Source organism: Clupea harengus, chromosome 2 (assembly GCF_900700415.2).
Source record: "Clupea harengus chromosome 2, Ch_v2.0.2, whole genome shotgun sequence".
NCBI lineage: Eukaryota > Metazoa > Chordata > Actinopteri > Clupeiformes > Clupeidae > Clupea > Clupea harengus.
In genome coordinates, this window is record NC_045153.1 from 23,124,765 (window position 1) to 23,145,963 (window position 21,199).

At 42.3% G+C, this 21,199-nt stretch overlaps 1 long non-coding RNA gene across 2 annotated transcripts in view; it reads right to left on the reverse strand.

Moving 5' to 3' along the window:
• The window catches only part of LOC116225197, a 37,294-nt gene extending 34,810 nt beyond the window's left edge, over positions 1-2,484 (reverse strand). For both annotated transcript variants that reach the window (XR_004165971.2, XR_004165970.2), the window contains exon 1: positions 1,971-2,484. This is a non-coding gene — a long non-coding RNA (uncharacterized LOC116225197). The remainder of the gene's footprint in view (positions 1-1,970) is intronic.
• Between the last annotated feature and the right edge of the window lie 18,715 nt (positions 2,485-21,199).

Here is a 21,199-nt window from a genome sequence, read left to right on the forward strand (position 1 = left end):
GGTGCATTTAGCTGCAAGAATTTAAAAATATTTCCCAGGGGACACCCCTACAGGTCTGGGCTAAGTCCTGAACAGCTTTGACCAAAGACAACTGCCACAAGACAGTCCTCACTACTAATGACTGTACTCGCTCTCTTTACTGTCAATTCTAACCATAAATGCAGGGATCTAAATACAGAGGTGGAGGTGTTAAATGTTTAAGAGTTATTTTTTAAGTATAGTATGGCCATCTGGTGGTAAGGAGGTCTCAGCTTTGAATGTGCTCACCCCGCAGCCTCAGAGCTCAGCCTCCTTCCCTGACCTCAGCCTACCAGACCTGACCGCAGGTAGAACCAAAAGATATGTTGAGGTACAGGATCAGGCACCAAGAGCTGACAGCCAAACATCTAACCTACATCTTAAAAATATTTCCTTAACCCCCCCCCAAAAAAAAAACAATAAGAAAAACCTAAACTTTAACACCCAGTTTGATAAATGCACCAGACTTTAAAGAACAGCAGCCCAATGTCGCCATGCTACAGGTGGGTTTCTTTGTGTCCCGCCACCCCACCCCACCTCTCTCCCACCCCCCCTCGTGTGCCAGTGTTTTGGGAAAGCCCCTGAGCGTTCAAGCAACTGGCTCCAGCTGAACCTGAAATACTAGCCTGCCCGTTGGATTTTCCCTCTGCACCGGGGGACTGATTCCCAGGGATCTGTCGGAGCTAAGCCCTCTTAAATATCCCCCTGGCTTTTGTCTTCACCTCTCAGCCCCCAAATTCTCAGCATTCATTGCGCCATTCAGCGCTGTTTTAGAGCACACTGGAATGCCCACAGTTTGACAGGCACCCCAGTGTGTGTGTCTGTGTGTGTGTGTGTGTGTGTGTGTGTGTGTGTGAGAGAGAGAGAGAGAGAGAGGGAGAAAGTGTGTGTTTGTCTGTGTGCAGGCATGTGCACACACTGGTATTTAAAAACTAAACGTTTATGTCCATGAACTTACCATACATGCACTTCTTCACCCACACATACCCAGCAACAGCCACCCACGCAAATACCTATAACCGAACACCCACACACTTGTGCTTGTGCACAGACACACACAGAAACACACACAGAAACATACACACACACACATCTCCACCCACACATACACCTACAGCCTGCTCACTTAGAGTCGTATGCACGTCGATACACACATCCACCCCCGAATGCACACCCACACAATAAGTTTCCTATTCTGCGTGAACATTTCACTGATCTGGTTTTCTTAGCCGAGGGACTCGAGATAGGGCAAACAAAAACACTTGATAATCACATTCCATGCATTTTTCATGGCATCGTTATGGGGTTTCAGTGGTTGCCTCCTCATGGGAAGGGAAAAGGTGTGTGCGTGTGTGTGTGTGTGTGTGTGTGTGTGTGTGTGTCTGTCTGAATGTGAGGGTGTGTGTGTGTGTGTGTGCGCGTGTGTGTGTGTTATTTATCTTCACGTAAACTGCCACGCAGCTGGGGAGAACAAAGAGAGCTGGGTTTCTGTCCGACACATTCCTCACCAGCAGAGCACAGATATTCCCACACTTCTGTACACGCGCTCAGCATGTCCTCTCTCTCTCTCTCTCTCTCTCTCTCTCTCTCTCTCTCTCTCTCTCTCTCTCTCTCTCTCTTGCACTCATTCACTTTTCTAAGTATTTCATAGCAAATGCATCGATCACATGCATGAACAGCAAAATAGCTATCAGATAGAACATATTTTACAGAATAAAAAACACAAAATGCACTATAACATGCAATCGGAAATCCCCAAAGTTATATCACAAAGTCTTGCATCTAGAGTGTCTAAGTTCATTCTTGTAAATTATTACAGTCATACAAAATACAGCAGTCATGCTTCTATGATAAAGTACAGTAAAAACAACTGACTTTCCAGACTGCAGGGCACATTCTCACGCAGTGACACAGTTGAAGAGTCTCTGTTGAATGTTTGAAATAGTTCCTACCTGTGCACATGGCTTGCAGGAAACAGCTCTTCAAGCAGTAGTCTTTGTCTCTGCTCCGTCTGTCTCTCTCTCTCTTTTTCTCTCCCTCTCGCTCCGTTGCTCTTACTCCCTCACTCTCTGTCTCTTTCTCTCACACTCCCTCTCTCCCTCCTTTTCTCTCTCTCTCTATGCTGTCTGACTCCCTCTCTCTTTTCATTTTCTTGCTTGACTCCTTCCTCTTTTTCTCTCCATCTCTCCTTCACACGCTCCTCCTCAGTCTGTGCGCTTGCCGACGGCTGTTTGCAGTATCCTGTGGACATGCCGGTCTGTGTGTGTATGTGTGTGTGAGAGAGAATGAATGTATATATATTTGTGTGCGTGCGTGTGTGTGTGTGTGTGAGTGTGGAGTGTGTGTGTCAGTCTGGACTGAGGGAAAGCCTGTGTGGAGAAGCATGGTGCGAGTGATCGGTGGACAGGCTGCTGGCGGGTTTAACTACACTGCATCACTCCACCCCCTGTTGAACGCCAAAGCTTCCTGCCTACACTCCGTTAGTCACCCCCACTCACGCGCGCACACACACACACACACACACACACGCACGCATACACACACACGCACTGCCTACCTCTCTGCTGCTGTCACCTGACTATGCTCTACTCACTCTCTCTCTCTCTCTCTCTCTCGCTCTCTCTCTCTCTGTCTCTCTCTCTCTCTCTGTCTCTCTTTCTATCACGGTGCTCTTTCACCTACACTTTATGCCTATTTCTCTTCCCTGACCTCCTTATTGCAGCTTCATTTGTTTGTTTATGTAAGGTGTTCATGTGTGGAAAATACTCAGTCTCCCAGGTCCCCCCACACACCACACAAACATTCAGGACACTCAGGACCACAGCTTTCAAACACTGCAGATGGGCTTCCTACACATCTTCTGTACACTCTGAGAAAAAGAAAAACAATCTTAAACCCACAAATACTCTTTTTGACCCCACAAAAAGTTCCCATGGAAGAGCCATTTAAGTTTTTTTTTTTTTTGTAGAACACAATGATAAAAATAACCTTTCTACTAAGCAGGTCTCAATCATGAATAATCATTTTCTTAAGGAACCAAAGTTGTTCTTTCTTCTGGAGACCTGTTGATGTAGACTCCATGGTCAGAGATTAGTCTCATGTTTGTTATGCCTGTGTAATGATCATGTCAAATGTCTTCTCTTGAGTTGCCCTATGGCATAATTTGCTTAGTGTCTGTTTGTATTAAGCATTAATGTTTCCATTTTCAGGGAAAGCATTTATTCAGAGTAATTAAGATGTGCTTTACCAAAATGTCTAATCAAAGTGTTTGAATTATCATAACTACTACGAGCTGTAGCTACTCCTGCAGTGGCATTGTATGATGAATTAGTCAGAAACTAAGCTTTGAATATCTGTCTATCCAAAGAAAATGGTATCATGCATCCTTTATTTCAACTGCTGCTATATTTTCCAGTGATCACTACCAGGGGCCTGGTGATGCAAACCTTGGCTCTAAAAGATGTGTTGTTTGAAAATCTATACACGTTCTGAAGGCATAACTGTGTCTCTGTCTCTTCATGTAGCGCTAATGCAAAAATAGGGCACATATATACCTCTGTTGATGTTGCAATCAAAAGTTCCAAACACAGCTAGTTCAGCCTACGAAACAAAAACATTGCACAAGCCTGCAGATGAATGTTGTCCAGAAACCGTTGTTGTCCTTTCCATTCATTTGAAAATATTATCCGATATTTCCACAGACTCCAAAATATTATGAAAGGGAAGTGTGCGGGGTTGCCTGGGGTTTGCTGCACGTGAGGGGACAGAGGCGTCAAAGTCGGGAGTCACCAGAAAAATCCGGAAATTTCCAGGAGTGACGAAGGCATGTCTCATTATCCTCTCTCAGAAAGTATGTGTGTGTGTCTCCCTCTTTCTTTCTGTGTGTGTGTGTGTGTTTGTGTGTGTGTTTGTGTGCCTGTCTTTTTCTCTGTGTGTTGTGTGTGTGTGTGTATGTATGTCTGTACTGTGTACCCTATTTCTAAACTCTGCATGGCACACAGACATGATTGATACATTTTCTCTACATGAGCAAACACTGCGTTTATGTTTTATGTACTTGACAATGGAAAAGGTTTGAAGCTATGAATCACTTCTTTTTCAGGAGACGCCATTTTGATGGTTGACGCCATATTATAGGCCAACCACGTGTTTGAAGTGTTTTTTTCCCTGGCTGGCTCTACCTCACCCCCCAACCCATCCCCCCTTTTCAGCTGTGCATTAAGTGTCTGTGGGTGTATGGTTGAAAACTAATTTGTGACTACTTAACTGTGTTGGTAATTGGACTGTTTTCCACAGTGTGACAGAAAAGTGTGGTCATTTGCATGCAGGTAGTGTGGTGCAGATAAAACCATGCGTGGGACGATGATGATGATGATGATGATGATGGTGGTGGTGGTGGGTGCCTGTGTGATCTCTGACACTGAGCTGAAGGCAGCTGCCAGTGCTGATGGCAAATATAATGGGGTTTTTTTTAATAGAAGAATGCAAATCTGGGGATCTAGCTGACTTCCTCTGCCTTATCAAACACACTATTTCACTAAATGGGAACAAGCTAGAAGTCTGCTATATATTGTACAGGCATCCACAGAAATTGTTAAATAACTGAGTGGTTTCTCAGATCTAACAAGATTTCTGTCAGGCTTTGGCATTGTAGGACAGCACTTAATAGAACCAGAAATATTTTTCATAATCCATTTACTGCTGGTTGCAGTTGTATGAAAGAATTCCCCCCAAAGAAACTCCAGACTTGTAACATCTTGAAACGTATTCTTTTTTCAGAGACATGAAAAAAGCTTTCTAAATCTTGGTATATGTGTATAACTATTTCAGTGTAGAGGAAGAATCCTCCATCCATTTGGCTGTCGAGACATAAATCGACAGAAACATAAACAGTAATTTGAGATGCCTAAACTCAACCCAACACTCTTCACAGTAAATGGTTGTTGTTGTCTGCTGTGCTCTCTAAACAAATAGTAGAAATGTTTAAAAAAATTGCTTCCCATGAAAAAGGGAACAAATGGTTGGGTGTTAAAGGCACAGTGGTAATACTGTGCCCTTCTCACGTATCTCAGCTCTCTTAGCAACATTCGGCAGTCATTCCTCTTCCTCTTCACACATTCTGGCTTTTCTGAGAAATCTAGAAATATTCTCTTAGTCCCTTTGCCACTGCTTCCTCTTGTTGGCAAACCCTACTGGTTACCAGGAAGGGTGGGGTGTGTGTGTGTGAGGGGGGTGGGGGGGTCTCACTCTTACTCATCAGTAGGCTTCATTTCCAGACACATGAAGTGGTTCATCATGAACACAAGCCCGTGTTTAATGCTCAGCGACCCCCCCATCCCCCACCCCCCGACACTCACACACATCGAGTACTTCCCTTATGAGTGTGGGGACCCAGCCTATATGGAAAGGAGTTTCCATGCACATGTTATGGGGTGGTGGTGGGGGGTGGGGGGGGTCGTTTACCCAAAATTGACACTGCATTTAGGAAAAGCAACACAAGAAAGAAAAACATGAAACCTGACTCAGGGTACACCAACAGACTGGCGGTTGTGGTTTGCGACAGGAACCGCTGGTGTACGTGCATGCTGACGCGCGTGTGGTGTCTCGCCAGGTGAGGTAAAAGTTTTTGATAAGACGTGTCTGACGCAAGCCAATCGGCATGTCATTGTGAGATCACTGGCCTCAGTGCCACACAGAAAAAAATCATTCAATATGGGTCTGACTGGCATCGTGCTTTAGAGCCATTACAGCTGTGTTCAGATGAAGCTGACGTTGGGTGTCAAAAATGCCAGTGAGAGTGATGGAGTGGTTAGGACTTTTCAATTTCTCTCCCAACAGCTAGAAATTACACACTTGAAAACCCAAAAGACAGAGAAAGTAAGAGAGAGAGAGAGAGAGACAGAAAGACAGTGAGCGAATGAGTAAGCAACGCTGCGCGTCGGGGTGCTGTTCGCCCCGTCGGGATTTATTTTTGGATAATGACCTCCGGACAATACATTATCCCTTACATATTAAGTGCCTATTAAAGGTGTTATATTAGAACAACTTTAAGTATATTAAAGGTATAGTGTGTAGAAATGGAATATAGTATTCATTATTATGTTTTCATTAGTGTATACTTGCCTGTAACTATAAATCGTGTTTTCGTTAGTTTAGAATGAGCCCTTCATATCTACATAGGGAACGGGTCCTCTTTCACAGAGTCCACCATGTTGCACTGCCATGTTTCTACAGTAGCCCAGAATGGACAATCCAAAACACTGGCTTGAGGGCTTTTTATGTTGTTATTGCATTTGATGGCCATCATAGGTACTCACACACACTTGTAAGGGGAAGGGTATTCAGCTGATTTGCAAATCAGCAAACTCACAACCAAAAACTACATACCGTACCTTTAAGCCCAATTTTAAGGTACTTGCCATATATTTTCACTTGTACGAAAGGTGGGATCTCCGTCCCTGTGAACGCCCGAAAATCTCACGAGTTCTTGGCAGTTAATGGCAGTTTACAGACTGTGATGTTCATGTTCGCCTGTGCCAGAAATGGTCAGGAATGAATTACTGACAGGGGGAGGGTGTGTGTGAGTGGAAGGCAGATGACTGGCTGAGGTGTGAATTACTCTCATTAGCATATGAATATCAGTAAAAACCGCCTGGCCTGAATTTCCCTCATTTAAAACCATTTAAAAAAAACAAAAATCACTTGTGATTGGTTGGTAGATCTGTCTCTATTCATCACCCTGGGCCATTACAATACAGGCTTGAGTAAACCCCTCCCTTACAACAATATTATTCATAACATTAGTTTAATTTTAAGTGAGCCAATACCAAAAATACTGCAGTTACTGAGGATTATATATTCATGTGATATATACTATATGTTTTATATATTCATGTTATTGTTATGCTATGGGCTAGATTATAATCAAGGACATAAATTTATTTAATGGGGAGAAATATGTTGATTAAAAATAAGAGCTTGATTGAGACATAGGAAAAAGCAAATGCTCAAACACAGCTGTGTAGAAACAGTAGGAAAGATGGCGCTGCCCACACAACAACTGTAAAGAAAATCCCACTTTTCATGCCGTGTTTAATATACTTAGTTGTGTTAAAATGGGAAATACTTTAGGTATCTTCAGTGTAATTAAAATGTACTTCTTTACATTTAATTCCAAATACATTTAAATTAAATTTAAAGAAGTACATTTCAAATATATTTGAAATGAGAGTTGCTCCATAAATGTCTCATTTTGTGCAGACTTACACCTCAGAAATATGCTTTTGTTTAGTACATTGAGATAAAGCAATAAACCTTTTACATTGTGTATTTGGGGAAATGGCACCACTTTACTTCAGCACACAATACTGCTCTTATCAATAGTGATTTACCTCACATCTGTGAATCGTCATGGCAACAACACTACATTGTTCTACTTGAATAACATGTGTCACAACAGGACTAATTGTACTTATTGTAACTCACAATATGAACACTAAGAATTGTAATGAACAGTAACTGTATACTCAAAATGAAAGAATTAAATCAGCATAGTCACATCACAGTAATTTAGTGAAACTGTATTTCTGGAAACAACATAATTAAACATACATGAACACAGGAAAAGGGAATCCAAAAGAAAAGAAAAGAAAAAAAGCATTTCTTTTTCAGAAAAGAAAAAGCAATCCAAACTCTTGAACTGCCATTTATAAATTGCTATTTTGAGTACAAAATAATTACTTCCCAGCCCTAAAACTATTTTGGATTACCTCACAGGTATATTTCATCTCTTTGGGATCCTCAAAATACTGGGAATACAAAAGACCAATATGGAGAAAAAAGCATTTGGTAGGTCCCTGATGCTCATGTGCTCTTTGCCTTTAGTCGGTTACCAAAAATTAAATCCCAGATTAGACATAGCTAAAAAAAAAAAAAAGACAGATCAGCATCAAGGAAATAAAATAATTTTAGGATACCTTCACAACAGTTGCATTCTTACAGGAATTGCAAGCAGGTATGATTTACGGTTTACTGTCCAATTTAACTACATTACAGTAACCTGTTGAATTCTGATGCTCTGGAGATATTTTAACATGCCATTCAGATAGAAGACTTTTCAGTGAACCAGTGTTATTTATTGTTGGGTAAAATATCTTAAAGTCAGACAAATATCCACTGGTGTATTGGAATATTAAAGTGTAACCTGTTGTTTTGAACAAATTCATCAAAAAGGCTAACGCTAATCAACACTACTGCTAGTGTAATAGCTAAGTAGCTAGGCTATAACCAGTTATCATACATCTTATTAGAAAACTGAGTAGCCAATCCAAGGTTTATTGAATCAAATATATGCAGTTTCTAACTGGGTTTCTAACTTTATCAAATTGCTCTGGAACTCATGAATACCCATTCTCCCCATGAAAAGACGGAGACATTTGAAAAAGACCAGAGCAGATTTAACGATCAACTCAACATGTGCAGACGCTAGTCTTTGACAGTACTGTCAGACGCAATTCTCTGGTACTGTTTTCTCATCTTGATATCCTTGTGTTGTGTGGACATACCGGTACTGCAAAAATGTAACAATAAATGCAGTTTTGAGTTAAATGAGCAGAATTCTTCTGTCTTCTGATCTCTACTTACATATTCAAGTTTAGTTAACTATTTTTAAAGTTTGATTTTTTACAAAAGTAAAGTTTAGTTAAACTAAATGATACTTGAAATTAATATGTTTAGTGTCAAATTAAGCAGTACTTCATATACACAAAGAAAACAAATCTGAGTGGATGTAAATGTAGCATAATTAAATCTGTGATATTGAAAAAAAAAAAAAAGGTTTGTTCCTTTACATGAATATGAAGTTAATTTGCATCATGGGTTTTTGTTTTTATGGTCAATCCTGGATTTTTATCCTAAACAAGCTGTATTTTACATTACCTCAGCCAATCTTCTTAGGTAGGCCCACTCAGCAAACAGTGATATTGTTGTATTTACTCTGTTCCAACATATAGCTGTGCCTCACAAAATTGTGATAGTTGGACAGTTAGTTTCAGTTGGTCAGATCTCCTGCACAGGGAAGGATAAAAAAGTGTTTGGTGAGTATTAACAGAATGTTTTGATATGATAATGTTATACCCTGTATATTCGATACATTAATGGTATTTCAAAAAATGTCCAGAGGTTTGCATAAGCATTATCTTCTAACTTTAATTAACATCAGTTTTAGATAATGTCAGCTGCCCAGCAGTGTAGATAGAAAATATAATAAAATAAACATAACTAACGTTAGTTACAGTAACTTTATAGCTTACACGAGTTCATGTCCCACTTTTCCTCCAATGTTGAAGTAGCCTATGTGTATCTTTAGGCTTACTCGACCATTTACACGGCTACGTTATAACTAGTAAGCTAGCTGACAATATCAAGCCAACATTAGTCTTCAGTCTTTTACGCTCAGCCGTTTAAAGTCGGTGTTATAGGAACTTTGGTTTGCTGTCTAGTCAGCTAAGTTGACTTAGCTTGCTAACTTTAAAAACATCAAAACCCTTTCCTTTTTACACTTAAAGCTTTTTCTCTATTCCATAATCACAGCCTAGCAATTACTCTGTTTCACCAATTTATCCTCTTTTCAGGCATTAACTCATCAATGTTCGGTCCTAAGTATATTTAGCAATTAGGATATTACTTTCCAACATATAATTATTATTAAATATTCAAAGAATACTTTTAAACAGCAAAATTAGGCAGTATTTCAAATAGGTTTTAAATAAATATGTTTTTAGAAAATTAACTAAAATGTTGCTAAAAATATGCTAAAATTAAAACATGTGTGAGCTTATCTCTTAAAAACATACATTTGTCATTAAAATGTTCAAAGTATACTTTCGAAAAGTGAAATTAAGTAGTACTTTAAATAAGTACTGAATAAATATGTTTCTTTTCTTAAATTTCTTAATTTCTGAAAGCATAACAAAGCATATTTTAATTACATAATTTAAGTAGAAAAAATACACTTTTCAATGACATGTTTAAGTATTTAAGAAATACAAATACACTGCAAACATACTACATGGATTTCTAGTACATTTATAATACACTTAAGTGCACTTATTCTCAACCTGGGTAACATGAGAATTCCCACACAGCCATGCCATGTGTGTCTGGCCTGAGTACGTCATCGTGGTACTTTCACAGTATTAACACTGTCACCTCTAGCATCTGATTCAGTCTTAGGAGTAATCTCCTGACATTTTTCCTTAAATGATTTCAGTATATGATGTTAGCTGGATATAGGGGAGTCATATCCTTTTTTACATGATCAATAAAATATGTATTTATTTATCTGTAACCAAATCCACATATTCATGTCATTCAATAATCATTCAGGAAATATATTCATTAGCTTTCATGATTTGACTGTGGAATAGTATATGTGTATGAGCTGTTCAGGGTTTGTTCTGTTTAGGGTATGTCATGGTTGATACTCTTATGCAAATGGTATTAACCTAACTGCCGAAAAACAAGACTCGAAGGAGTCTTTCACTTTTGCTTTTCAGTCACATCTGCAAGAAGATGAAAGTCAGAAAGTCATTTTCTGTCTTCAGTTTTATTTATTTGTAGGAAACACACTTCCTTAATTACCCCGTGCCGAGAGTAAAGTTCAGGGAACGTGTTACTCTGGTTATTCACAATATCAAGTCTTACAAGAACTGGAAAAAAGATGATCGCTACCCTCATCAGAATTAAATCTATTTCTGTCACACCTTGAGAACTTCAAGTGAAAGCAATCATTTTCATTCATGTTTAGTGCCAAATCTAGACAAAGTTCTGTTTCCTAGAAGATCATTGGATGATCTTTTTGATAATCTATTTTCTGAAAAACTTGTGAAGCGCTGAAGACTGAGTGTGTGAGTGTTTCATTTCTGGGCAATTCTTGCCCTTTCAGTGTAAGTGATGCTGTCCAGTTGCCGTTGAGAGACCAGAAGTTCTTTTAACAATGCAGATGAGTGCAGGGGATGTCCCATCCCTCATGCCTCATCTAGAGTCACAGTCACAGAAGGGTAAAGTCACACACCACACACCAAAACTGCATCAAACCACACAGTGCTGCTACAGGAACTCAACTTCAAAATACTTGAGTAGAAATTGAGTTTTTGACATATCAGGGTCTCTGTTAGCCGGTCATAACCAGTTTTTGCAGAGTAAAATGTATAGAAAAAGCATGAATTCAAAATGTACAGCAATAATGCTCATAGCCTGCAAAACATTAAATGTATCCTTAAACAGGACTTTTGTGTTTTAACCAACGTAAATAAATCAATAACAAAACTATGTCATATTGTTATTATTATCTAATTTTATTGATTATTGCAAAACACGAAATCCGACCAATGCCTTCTCCCATTAGACAGCGTAGGGACAAAACAGATTTTAGCCAATCAAATTTCATTCTCAGTCTGAGCTCCGCCCTCCAAGCCTTCACCACGTCCACAGTAGTGGCAATGAATAGAAAATCTAATTTTGACTGTTAGACACAACATGGTGATTAACCAATGAAATTGTTCTAATTCTAAAAGGAGGGCGTAATCTATCGGAAACATCAGTGGCTCTCTGGATTTGTCTATAAGCTGACAGTAAATGCCAGCATCCTTAAGAGAGTAAATAGGCTTATTCTCTTCACAGGGGCCGTTATGATGTCTAAACAAAAACATGTCTAATGTTTTGCAGATGTTGACAAATAAACAATTTATAGGATTTGTCTCTAATTATGTAGTGCTGTTGCTTTGATAATAATCTTGTGTGGTTGTAGGCTATAACTTGCAGCATGTGTTATGCAATAAATATGGTTTCACAACAATCTAGTTACCAACAGTAAACAGTGCATTTATGTAGTGATTTTTGCCTTGGAATGCGTGTTTGAAAGCTAAACTTAATTTTTTTTTCAGTCTTTAGTTTCACATCTATGGTTGTTAAGCATGGCAGTTTGACAGTTTTTGATTGCATCAAGTTAGAATAAAATGGTGTCAAGCACGATCGTGTCAACACTGGGGCAGACGGATAGGATTTAGACATTATCTATTCATGTTCAATTTAGTTGGCCACCCTACATCCAAATACCCACCCCAGGGTGACATCCTGGTAACAGTCAAACTGATTTAAGGACATTGTCATTCTTTTATTTCAGTAAAATACATTCTTTACAGAAACTGAGACGGAAACCCTGATGTGTATGTAAGTTCCTTCTGTTCGATCATTTACACAGTACAGAATGTATAATTGAAGTAATGTTTGACACTTTTCAGGTCTGGGAAAATAAGAGCTGTAATTGGTTTGCTGAGGATGAAAGACAGATCTCACTGTGTGCAGAAGTTAACTAGTCATTTAAAAGGTTCGTAAAGCATGCACAATGTACAGTTTTTTGTCTCATTATTTCTTACTGTATATGTTCAGCAAGAGTCTGTCTACTTAAGTGTTATTTTCCTCAAATGGTTCAGATGGTCAGCCACATGACTGTAAACTGTAATGTGATGTGTAGAGGTACACTCGTTCAAAGAAAAACCTCATTGAAAAAGTTCTAAGTTCTATGTGGAACTTCTTAGAGAATGCTAAGGAAACTCTTTCCTGAGAGCTTCCATAAAAAACCTCAAGAGAACTTGATGTGGTGTCAGAGAAGGATCCAGACTTGCATCAGAGCTCTGCTTGAAGAGCTTGTCTGAAGTGTCTCACGATTGTCTGTCACTCATAAATGGATGTGACTAATTGACCTTCAGACACTAGTAATTTGAAGCAGACACTAGAGAGAGAGAGAGAGACAGAGAGAGAGAAGTCAAAAGGGACCAATTTGAGGGTCAGGTGACATGAGGAATCTAACAGATTCACTGCTTCAGTCGGTGGTCCTTCTCTGACAAGAAAATAGAGACCAAATGTTCCTGTGAAATTGCAATACACCGATGTATGGAATCATACGAGAGAGAAAAGACATGCTCTTTGTATGCAATGAGATATCCATCCAGTATAAACATCACCACAACAAGATGTTCCATTTTGTAAAGTCTAACTTTAAGCATAATTGAGAGCAGCATCTCTGATTTGTGGAAACAGTAAGAGGTTGTTTAAGTTCTGTTTAGTGTTTTTGCCTACCCAACTTAAGCAGGTGAGAGATGGAGAGTGATGTTGGACAAGAGTTCCAAATGATGACTGCTGGATTGATTGGGGCCTTTCCACTTGGGGGTCTCGGAATCAAAACACACACACACCGTTATGGATTATGCAGCCATGAAAAACCTACACACTAGTTTCGTCTGTTTCGGGGGGAACGAAACTGGACTTGACAGGAGTTTGTTTTACTTTCCGCTCCCCAACCAAGCTGTTTTCACACTGCTCGCGGTGTCTGGTGAACAGAAGTGGTGACTTGTTTGGTCACTCACGTTCCTAACGATGCCCAGTCCACCCTTCTGCGTCGTCCAGCTTCCAGAAAACTCTTTCTCTCTACTCTGTCCTCTTTGTTTGGTACAAACCACAGGCACAGTGTGTTCAGGACATCCCTTTTTTGCCCTAAGTTAAGGCTTCAGTTGTTCATGGTGTTCTTTTTTTTATCAGATATACAGCATATTTTGTCAGATTTATCAGATCCAATCTCATTGTATCTCATTGATTCTCATTGACACAGCACAGACAGATGATGCATGTGACACAACCTATTACCATCAATCAGACTGCAAAGTTACAGTTTTTTTTTACAGTTCAATTGGTAGAGGATGTTGTAATACATAATCATGGTCTCGATTGGTAGGACACAGGCACTGACATTCGAATCAACCAGAAAGCACACGCACATTGTCATCTTCAGTTGTCCACTGACACCAAAGCACACAGCTGCTAAGAAGACTTCAATAGAGTGCTCATTTTTAACTCGTGACCTGTGCTGTGACAGCATGCATAGGCTGGACTTTTCCATAATCCTGTCCACTACATGAAGAAATATGACATGGTGAAGACGGCCAGTGAGCAGTGAGGCTGCAGTCAGTTCTCCAAGCAGGCGGCGTGGAGGGGGACTCCTCTCCTCTTCTTTTCTCTTCTCTTCTTTTCTCTCCTCTTCTTTTCTCTTCCCTCCTCTTCTCTTCTCTTCTTCTCTTTTCTTCCCTTCTCTTCTCTTTTTCTTTTCTCTTTTCTTTTCATCTCTTTTCTTCTCTGATCTGTTATGCTTGACTCTCCTGTTTCGGTCGTTGATTGTTTTTCACCTGTTTGGCAAGAGGCTTTGTGGGATCTCAGCCATTTCCAAAAAGACTTAACACCTTGTGAAACTTGCCTGGGACTTAATAAAGGGGACGAAACTAGAGGATAAGAAGGACAGGTGAAAAAAACTGCTGAAAAAAAAAAAACATCCAGGAGAAGAAAAACAATGCAACTGTTTGTCAAACGAGATGATCCCTGAGCAAACTGGTGGTTTGACTGAGGTATCTGGGATGGATTAGTTACGTCTGGGGGATATTCCCTCACTCCTTCCACCAGAATCCAGTTCCTCCTGTCCAACAGTCACCTGCACTAAATGGAGCCCTTTCCACACCTTCCTAATTTAGTATCCCCTGTTTATGCAAGAGAATAATTTGTTCTAAAAATAAGATCATTGCTGTTATCACGTGCATGAGATGAGGAGGTTGCACAAGTAGTTTTGAGAATTCAATTCGACAGTTAAATTCTGATCCGCGAAACGTACCAAACGTACCTCCAAACCTGAGGAATGTGAGTGGGAATCTGCCTGTAGCGCATTGACAATTACATGCATACCTGAAAGGTGAACTATCTGCGCTTGGGCGCGGGCTGGCTGTGCTGAGCTGTGCTGAGCTCAGCTGTGCTGCGCTGCGGTGGCTCCCAGGAGGGCCTGGCTCAGCCTGTCAGGACAAGCGGGAGCAGCAGCAGCATCCCAGCACTGTAGTCGGGTTAGGCTCCAACACGCACAGCGAGAGAGAGAGAGAGAGTCAGAGAGAAAGAGAGAGAGAGAGAGAGAGAGAGAGATCAAGCAGCGCTGGGAACGACAGGGCCCAGGTCTTTAGGCAAAGCCATTAGACCTGATGCCAAAGTCTCTCTCCCTCTTTTTCTCTCACAGTATACCCACCCTTTGCCCTACTCTCTCTATCTATCTATCTACCTATCTATCTATCTAACTTACTATCTATCTACCTATCTATCTATCTACCTTACTATCTATCTATCTGTCTATCTATTTATCTATCTCTCTGAGTCACTCACCTGAGGCAGTGTTCTGGTCTGGGCCTTTTAAAGCTTGTGAAAGTTTACTTTCACAAGCTCTCTCTCTCTCTCTCTCTCTCTCTCTCTTTAACGGATGAGCGGACGCACTTGACGCGATCTTTAAGGGGCTTTAAGTTTGTGCTCAACCAGGCGGGAGAACACTGAACTCCAGGCATGGGGTGCCCAGAGGCTGGAAGGTACAGGACAGGGGGTGGGAGTGAGGGGTTATGTGTGTGGTCACTGACAAAAGAAGGGGAGTGATACAGAAATCTATGGGCATGTGGCATGTGGTTAGAATTTACTTTGGTTTAAGGTGGTGAGAAGAAAGGATTCTTGATATGAAAAAGTTTACAAATCTAGCTGAACTTAGATTATTATTGTTTTCTCTTTTTTATGTTTTTTCTCTCTCTCTGTCTCTCTCTCTCTCTCTCTCTCTCGCTCTCTCTCTCTGCCCCCACCTCTCCCTGGGCTGTGCTTGAATAGAGGGTGAGGATAGCGTTACACCAGCTCCTGTGAGGCCCTGATATGAAAGAAGCTTCTGGAATGTGTTGCCCGCCCTGCGCCCCGACTGTGGGCCCATCTTGGGTGGGAACTCTCCCCTTTATTTGTAATGTCTGAAGGCCCCCCAATACCCCCTCCCTGCCCTACCAACTCCACTCTCACCCCTTCCTCAGCCCCCCAAAACACCATCCTTAACCGCCCCCTACAGACAGACACACACACACACACACACACACACACACACACACACACACACACACACACACACACACACACACACACCACCCCACGTTACCCTCCTCCTCCCTGTTGTTGAGACCAATTGTTCTCCCAGAGCAGTTTGTACCCCCCTGTGCCTCACGACTACTAGCTCACACGAGGCTGTGGTTTTCCTCCATGGCTGTCTCCTCTCCTCTCTCCTCTCTCCTCTCTTCCTCCACCTCTACTGCCCTCCTCCTCTCCTCTTCTGCGTGATTTATGTGGGATTCCCTTTCTCTGATCGACTGTGGCTGCCGGCGTTGGTGCTGGTGCAGTCCCACTCGTGACCGTGTCACCCCCCCCCCCCCCCCAGGGTGGCGCGTTGGTGGGCTGAATCAGAGCTCCCTGTGCCTCCTGTTCTGACTGGCTCTTTCTCTCTCTCTCTCTCTCGCTCTTTCTCTCTCTCTCTCTCTCCCACGTCCTCCTGCTTTCTCCCAAGCTATCGCTGTCTCTATCTCTCTGTCTTTCTTTCTCTTCCTCTCGTTCACTCTCCCCCTTTCTTTCAGTCTCCCCTTCTTTCTCTCGTTCACTTACCCTCTTTCTCTCTCTGTCTCTCTCTCTCTCTGTTCAGCTGCTCCTCGAGCACATGCACAGTAAGGGTCTTGCCTGAAATAAGAGGGATTTCACAATGTGTTCTAACTGGCGGCTGACACTCTGAGCTGACACAAAAAAAAAACACTCTTTGTGTCTCTTGAACAAATACATTTTGTAACGTTTGAAATCACATTTCAATAAAAAATCCTTCTCCCGTCATTCGGTTCCTCTGAAAAAAAAAACCCCAGTGTGGACTAGATGTCAGCGTGGTAAGGGAGTAGAGCAGAAAAGCTCTCTGTCAAGACAGTGCTACAAAACACAAGGCCAGTGCCCAGCGAGACAGATAAAGATGCTGAATTCCTGCGCGCCCATCTCTGCAGCTGCGACGAACGCTGTGACTCCGAGCTCAACCTTGTGCCTCGCTCCGAGAACGCCCGTGCCCATGGTTACGCGGCACGAAAACATAATACAGCCCCGCTAAAGTCTGTGTATTACTGTGTACATTCTTGAATAAAACATGGCGGGCTTTCTGCAGCCACAACTCAAACAGGTCTGATTCATAAGGTGAGGGTGAGGTGACCCAAGCATCTCTCTCTCTCTCTCTCTCTCTCTCTCTCTCTTACATCCCCACCCCCCCAAAGAAAGAAATCCACTCAGAACAGGAAGTCCTATACTGTGGAATAAGGTGTTGGGGGCGGGGGCGCTCTGTTTTACCCCCCCGACTTTCCATCCGTGGAGTGGAAGTGGAGCGGTGCTCGTGAGTCGCTGGCTCAGCCGCTGATTGTGAACATGTGCTGTTGTTGCTGTGGAGAGCCTGAACCAGGCATGACCTTCTCTTTGTATGTGTGTGTGTGTGTGTGTGTGTGTGCCCCTGTTAGTGGTGTGTGTGTGTGTGTGCGTAAGTGGTACGCGAGTGGTATGTGTGTGCGTGTGTGTGGGTTGCAGGGGTGTTAGGTTGGCTGCCGGTCGTGTGCAGGGAAGCAGAGTGGAGGCGCACGAGTGGGCGGAAGGGGCGAGTTTTAGTGGGCGGCAGCGGCAGGAAACCCTGGTGACTGTGTGTGTGTGTGTGTGTGTGTGTGTGTGTGTTTGAGTGTGTGTGTGTGTGTGCGTGCTTGAGTGTGTATGTATGTGCATGTGTGTGTCTAAGTGTGTGTGTGTCTAAATGTAGGTGGAGGGGATAGTGGGAGTCTACACATTGCCCGTGGGTGGATTTTGGCATTTGCTGCAGGCCTGTCGCCCACCATTGAGTTTGAAAACAAGCAGCTGAATCACTGTTGGGCAGGAGGCTGACTGAGTGTGCCTAAATGTTGTGCACGGGTGTGTTATTTGTCTACTTGTTTATATTTATGTGTGCCCATGTTGAGCATGTGGTTTTGCATCTTTGTGTGTGTGTGTGTGTGTGTGTGTGTGTGTGTGTGTGTGTGTGTGTACGTGTGTACAAGAGTACCTGGCCCCTCTTGTATAATGAGTTTACAGAGTGCCCTGGGGTACACAGAAGGACGAACTCTATAATACGTGGAAGTACTAGCATTTCCCGCTAATGTCATCCCCTAGTGATGGGTTCCCCTAAATGAGATTTTTCCATCCAAATTCTGTATCTGTGATCGAGAAGCGGCCAAGATCAGCAGCTCAATCATGGAAGTATGTGTCCAAACAGCTTCTCCTATTCTTCCTGTGGGCGCAGACGCTTGGTGGAGACTCTCCTGATTTCGGGAAATATCCAGGTCCCCAAGGCGATCTTCAAAATCCTGGGCCTTTGTGGGAACCCGTGCCTCTCCGGGGCACCAAATCCGATGGATACGTCTGTTTGTCTATGCGAGTGATTCAATACCGGCTCCCTGTTCCCAATAATAAAAGCATTACGTCCAGAATCACACTGAGAGTGAGATAGCGCTGCCTTTAGTCCTGAAACAACATGTTTGCGCTCTATTGGGCTTTTTTCTTTCGCCCTCACGAGTGCATGATGCATGGTGCCAAATATGAAGTAGCGTTTTAACCATTGTGATGCTCTCTCCACCCTGCTTTTTCCTTCCATGCTCTCTGTTGGTCCATTCTTATATGTGCCGGGCTTATTTTTCACTTGGTCCCAGATTACAGGGAATCTCACTGTGAAGAATCGTGGATGAAAGTGCCTGGTGACCTCTGACCTCTGTGAGCACTGCTCACCCTATGCACACTAGGCAACCGTTTCACAGACCTGTCCCCTATGGTCGGTCTTAGCGTGGTCTGGAGCGAAAAGAAAATCACCTGAGGCCGGCTAGAGATGTCAGATACAGTCTGTGCGGTGCCTCATTGTCACTGTGGGGTCAGTGTGTGGAGATATTCATGGGAACACTTTGCTTGAACCCTCTGTCCATGGCCAAGACTGACATAATCATGTCATAAACATGCCATGACAGATATCGTGTGACCTTCATTGATGACTGCCATGAGCTTTCAAAATGTTATGGCAGCATATAAACTATTATGGGATTTGGAAAATTCTAGGAGTTGTCATGACAATTACAAATAATGGATACATGACATTGACATGTACTTGGATCTTGCCTGTCATGATGACAAATAACAGGAGGTGGACATGTTTATGACATGACGGCGCATACATATGGCATAATATGTCACTCTTAAGACAGAAGTGTTACCATGTCACCGAGATCCCTCAGTGTGGAGAGTCTGCCTGAAGCCTCTTTTCTTCAGCTGTCTCCTCCATGTTGAGGTAAAACCACATCCTCCCCAGTTTAGCATGCAGCAGTCAGCCTGGCTGTGTGCAGCTCGCCTGTGGATGTGGAGCTCAGCTCCGTGTAGGATGAAACATGGTGGAACACTGGGTACTCAGCCAAAGTGACACCCACATGCAGCCTAGAAACGGCAGCAGAGAAACACACAGAGATAGAGAGAAAGATGGGGAATGGAGGGAGAAAGAGAGCTAGAGTGAGAGAGAGAGAGAGAGAGAGGGAGCGAGATGGGAAGGAGAGAAGGAGTGTGAGAGAAAGAGATGGAGAACAAGAGAGGGGGAGAGAGGTAGAGTGAGAGAGAGAAAGAGAAGTAGCGTGATAGAGAGAGAGGGAGAGAGATGGGGAAGGAGAGAGGGAGAGCGTGTGTGTGAGAGAGAGAGGTAGAGTGAGGATGATAGAGGGAGGGAGAGGGAAAGAGAGAGAGAGAGTTGGTGGGTGGGGGATTTAAATAAAGGGGAGGAAATGGAAAAGTAAAACAGTAGCAGACCGAAATGGAGCTTTATGGTGTTTTTTTTTCCGTCTTTGGTGGTGGAGAAACGCTGGTGTCCTCAGTCAGAGTCCGGAGTAATGTAAGGAAGAACACACACGGAGACACACACACAACACGTGGCCCACAAATGTCAGACACGGAGTGTGTGTGTGAGAGGGAACCCAATGCACTCAGAGTGCCGCCAGCCAAGACCCCCAGAGCACCCTGGGGACCGAGCGACACCTGCAGAGCATGACTTTGCTCTTTCAGGCCACTGGTGTTGACACCTCAGCCAGCAATCTCATTGTCTTTTTTCATCTTCATTTTCTTCCTCTTCTTCAGCTTCTTCCTCTTTGTCTTCTTCTTCCTCTCCTTTTTCTTCTTGTTTTTATTTTAATATAATTGGGTCATTTGGGCATGCTTATATATGATACGTGTTGCTCCGTGCATTACTAAGCTGTGGCCCTGGGCTTGTCTAAACTCTTCTTAAAACTTTCATGGCGTCATATAACAAGTGTCCATCTGTGTCCCTCCATTACACTCAAGAAAGAACAAAAAAAACGAACGATTTGGTGATCTGCCTGGAAACGGAGCCTTGGCAAAGCAGGGAGCAGATTTGGGTAACATTTGTTGACAGCATTCACTGCTGCTGCATTTGATATGAAACATTAACAGCCATTAACTCAAGGCTGTTGAGGTTCAAATGAGATACTAAGAGACATTTCATATGAGATATGAGATACTCAAATGAGATACTAAGAGACGTTTCATATAGTCTACATATTCCTACGCGCTCTATATGCATTTATGAATTTGAATTCACACTATCCATACTTTATTTGTGGACAACCTGATGTTGAGTAACATATAAGAAAACAACTGACAGTACCCCATGGTCTAAAACATCCTTGTGGTTTGAGAATCATGACTGAAGAAAATTCACAAATCATATAGTAAGATGGCCAACTCAGTGATTAATGTTGACTATTGTTTCAGCACCAGCACAATATTTTATAGTTTTACTGTTTTTTTTACTGATACATTACTTCATCTGATACATTTCATTTCAAAACTGTGCTTTCCAAAAGCCGTCATCAACATCATAATGGCTAACATTAAGCACAAAAAGAACAAGTCATTATGTGCAGTGAATCATAGCGACACAAAAAAACTCCCAGACACAGAAAATGTCTCGCCAGGTCTTGCAGTACTAACGACAGCATCACTCTCACATTTATTTGCTTCGTGTGACAGTAAAACCTAAGGGAATTATCACTCATGATCTCATGAGGCTGGTATAAGTGCTATAGCTATTGACAACCACAGATAAAACTGGAAAGTTGAACAATCCAACAAAATGGATTCTGCGCTAAATTCTCTGTGGACTTCCAGACTGTCCCTTGACGCCCTCTCTCTCTCTCTCTCTCGCTCTCTC